The sequence below is a fragment of the Trachypithecus francoisi genome, unplaced genomic scaffold (assembly GCF_009764315.1).
Source record: "Trachypithecus francoisi isolate TF-2019V2 unplaced genomic scaffold, Tfra_2.0 Lachesis_group5, whole genome shotgun sequence".
Lineage (NCBI taxonomy): Eukaryota > Metazoa > Chordata > Mammalia > Primates > Cercopithecidae > Trachypithecus > Trachypithecus francoisi.
This window is the reverse complement of record NW_022681470.1, coordinates 38,935,773-38,940,176: the sequence shown is the minus strand read 5'-3', so window position 1 is coordinate 38,940,176 and position 4,404 is coordinate 38,935,773. Positions and strand designations below refer to the sequence as shown.

At 42.7% G+C, this 4,404-nt stretch overlaps 1 long non-coding RNA gene across 1 annotated transcript; it reads left to right on the top strand.

Moving 5' to 3' along the window:
• The first annotated feature begins 482 nt into the window (after positions 1-482).
• Positions 483-4,059, top strand: LOC117074832. Its single transcript, XR_004433729.1, has 3 exons — positions 483-817; positions 1,131-1,241; positions 3,972-4,059. It is a non-coding gene; the product is annotated as an uncharacterized LOC117074832 (long non-coding RNA).
• Positions 4,060-4,404: the final 345 nt, after the last annotated feature.

The window sequence follows — 4,404 nt, the reverse complement described above, 5'->3', positions numbered from 1 at the left end:
ACCAGGCACAGTGGCTCATGCCTGTAATCCCAGCATTTTGGGAGGCCAAGTCAGGTAGATCACTTGAGCTCAGGAGTTTGAGACCAGCCTAGGCAACATGGCAAAATCCTGTTTCTACAAAAAATAAAAAAAATTAGCTGGGTTTGGTGGCTTGTTCCTGTGATCCCAGATATTCAAGTGGCTGGGGTAGGAGGATCGCTTGAGCCCAGGAGGCAGAGACGGAAGTAAGCCAAGATTGCGCCACTATACTGCAGCCTCAGAGACAGAACAAGACCTTAAAAAAAAAAAAAAAGAAAAGAAAAGAAAAGAAAAGAACTTTTTCATCATTCCAAACTGAAACTCCATATTCATTAACAGTTCCCCACTTCCCTTACTCCTAGCCCCTGGCAAGCATCATTCTATTTTCTGTCTCTATGAATCTGACCACTCTAAATACTTCACTTAAGTAGAATCATACAGTGTTCGTCTTTTTGAGACTGGCTTATTTCATCAGTATAATGTAGTCAAAGTTCATCCATGTTATAGCATGTGTCAGAATTTCATTCCTTGTAAAGGCTAAATATCATTCCATTATTTGTATATATTCAGATGTCATTTAAAAAATACCTTTGCTTCTCCCTGGCATTCACTGTGTCATACTTATTTTGGAACAGGAGCAGAGGGAAGAATGCTATGAAGCTATTATTGTTAAAAAAAAAAAAAAGAAAAGAAAAGAAAAGAAAACCTGGAGACAGTGGATTGAAAATCCTACAGCCAAAACGCAATCTGGTGATTCCCTTCTCTGGCTCTCATTTGCTGACTTTGGAAGTTTTAAAAGGTTAGAACAACATGTTGTTATTTGTTTGTTTTTTAATTAGAATGCCAAACTTCAAAACCTTTTGAGAATATTTTTAGTTCTTACCTCTAGAAGGAGGACCCAGCATCCCTTGAAAACAAGTGATTACACTTGCTCCCAGAAAAGCATCTAAGCATCTAAGCAGCTGTTAGTGGGAAACAGGGGAATGCGCCTACTTTGGTTTCTTTGTTTCTCTCATTCAACCCCCTCATCCCATTTTCCTTAATGGAACTTAACTGATTTCTAGGGAAGACATTGTGCTAAGTGTATTTCCTCTCTTTTCCTCACTGTGCAGGTTCTGGACAACCTAGATGCTCAGTAAGAAAGTGAACAGGACATTCATACAGGGTGGAGTTGTTAGAAATGAGACTGGAACAGGGACAGAGCAAGGAATCCTCATGTTTAGGTATTTGATCTCATTATACTGAATGATTCAGCAACACATTCAGGTGTAAAATGCTGCTTGATAGGAGACATAGGCACAGTTCATGTTCTCAGGGGCGGAATCCCATCTGAGCATGTCTGTGGGGCTAGGAGCTTTCTTTGCCATAAATAGGGTAACTAAGGCCAGATGAGTCTCAGAGCAAAATTATTCACTGGACACAAAAATTAAAATAACTCCATTTAAAACTAATCAGCACCAAAGAAGAAAGCAAGGTCAACACAGGCATTTCCTCCATTTCCAACATAAGAGAAATCCCTCCTGGCTTTTTAGTCATGCTCATTTCTGTTCATTTTTTGGTTCATTTCATGTGCTTTTCCCTGGGTCTGATTTGGGTTATTAGAATCAGAAATGACAGCCAGTGAACTTTCATTTAAGTCAAGCATTGCATGAAGTCTGTTCTTGGAGAACCCAGAGCCACCCTGGAAGAGGGAATAGATCACGTATTCATCAAGAAGAAAACTGGAACCTCCTTCTTTTGAAAAGTTTTAGTGTTGGCTGAAAGACATTGAAGGATACTCAGCAGCTCCAAAGGGCTGGAGGAGCGCATACCCTGGGGTTGGGAAGGACCTGTCCTCACACCAAAGGACATTTTCTCCTACGTATCTGCCACCCTGGCCCAAATATCCTTGGAAGTCAGTTGATCCCATGGCCCTGGCTTCATTCCAATCCAAGTGACCCCTGAGATAGTGTTTCTTTTTTGTTTTTGTTTTTATTATACTTTAAGTTCTAGGGTACATGTGCACAAGGTTTGTTACGTGTGTATACATGTGCCATGTTGGTGTACTGTACCCATTAACTCGTCATTTACATTAGGTATATCTCCTAATAGTTTCTTTAGTGTGTGTCTAGCATCCACTAAAATCTGCATAAACCTGTGTGGGAATAATGCGAATTTTTAGAACTCCATTCAAGGCATAATGACTCTGAATCTTGAAGGTGGGGCTCAGGAGTCTACTATCTTTAACATTCCCAGGGTGCCTTTCCCTTTCCTTTAATCTGTCAGCCACTGAAAGGGCAGAGGGACTTTGGCCAGCTCAGATTTAGGGGAGGAACCATTAATTGACTTGGGAACAGTATCAGGCAGCAGAGCATCCCTTCCAGCAGGCAAGAATGATGATTAGGAAGGGCCAAGAGGAAGTAGTGACCAGTGGCCTTTGGCCATAAAAGAGCCTTGGGCAAATGCCAGAAGTGGAAGGAAAGTTGGGCTCAAAAAAAACACAGCCTGATTAAAATTTGCCTAGGGATCCAACAGCTTTTAACTCTCCGACTTCATGTGAAAACCAGATTTCTTCTTCCCATTCCTCGACACCCCCTCCAATATATACCCCCATTCCCAGCACCTCTTATCCAACCTGGACATTATCCGAAGTGTAGGTTAGATCCAAATGGCAAGTTTATTAGGGGAAAAGAAGGGGATGTGGAGGTGCTGGGGAAGTGTTGGTTGCCATGGGAACCCCGCCTGCTGAAGGGTCTGAATGGTTTTCTGTTTGCTGACGTCCAGTTCTTTAGGGCAGGCCCTGGCATCGGCAGGGACTGGGCACCACATCCTCTGTGTCTCCCATTTCTGGCATCCGGCCCAGTGGCATCCACTCCAGCAGGTCTCCTGGTAGCAGGCAGGGTGTCCGGGATTGAATGCTTCCTCCTGACCTCTTGTCCTGCTGCTGCCGCCCTCCCCAGCTGGGAAATGAAGGGAAGCAGAGGGTGTTTCCCAACTGTTTGAAGAGAGAGTCCTTGTTTTCCTCTTGCATTTCATTCTTTCTTTCCTTGTCATCCAAACATGAACTGTTGGCCATTTGCCTGTCTCCTGCTGGCCAGCTGTCCTTGCCATTCTCAATTCTGAATTTTTGTTTATCTTGTAGGAACTGTGGAATTTGTTTTCACTCAGCATGGTACAATGGATGAGCTGTTGCTGACTCTAGTTTGTCCTCTTACATGTAACCTCCTGAAGCTGATTAGAAAGGCTGAAATGACTACCATCCAAAAGATACAGGGGCATATTTCATGGTTTTAGTCTATTTGAAAGGTTGTTAGAGCAGGTTAGGAAAGACCAAGGCCTCTAGCTCAAGGTGGTCAGCTCATGCTGTGTATGGACTGTACACCATCGTGTTGTAGGCCACTAATCTCTCATGCTAATCCCTCCAAGTGCCACTGGTTTCATATTTCTAGGCCTTTACATGGCCCATTCCTTCTGTTTAGAAAGTCCTTGATGCTCATTTTTACTTTGGTCCACCAAGCCCTGAGTGCACTGTTCTTTGCTTCCCTCCCCAGCAGCAAATCACAACCTCTCTCCTTTTCTAATTCACCTTGTTTGACACCAGGGTCTTTCTGCAGTTTTTAAAACAGGCTTAACTATTTTCTGCTTCAGGGTCTTTGCACACCCATGCCTCTCTGTCTGGAACTGTCGTACCTGGCTTTTCACGTGGTTCATTCCTTCTTATCTTTCAGAAACTATCTAACAACCTCCTCAGCAAGGACTTTCTTGATCTCTAACAGGCCCCCTTCTTGTTCTCCCTATCTTAGCATCCTTCCTAACTTCACATTTTATAGATATCTGTTTACCTGTTTATTGCCTGACTTCTAACTAACTATAAGGGCCAGTGAGACACGAACTATCTTAGTCTGTTTTGTGTTGCTATAAAAGAACACTACTGAGTTGGTAATTTATAAAGAAAAGAAATGCATTTCTTCCAGTTCTGGTGGATGAAAAGTCCAAGGTTGAGGAGTCTACATCTGGTGAGGATTTTCATGCTGCGTGATCCCCTGGTAGAAGGCAGAAAGGTAAGAGAGCAAGCATGTGTGCATGTGAGAGGGACCAAACTTGCTTTTAGAACAAACCCACCCTGCACAATAATGACATTGATCTATTCATGAGGTAGAACCCTCATGACCTAATCACTTCTTAAAGGGCCTACCTCTCAACACTGTTGCATTGAAAATTAAGTTTCCAACACCTGAACTTTGGGGGTCACACTCAAACCATAGCAGGGACTTTTTCTGTTTCCACCAACTCTGTACTTAGAATGCTTTATCTCAGTATATGGTGCATAGGGTACTCATTGAATATTTATTGAATATACGAAAGAGTGGTAATTTCTACTCATCCTTTTAAATTCCACCCTGGAGT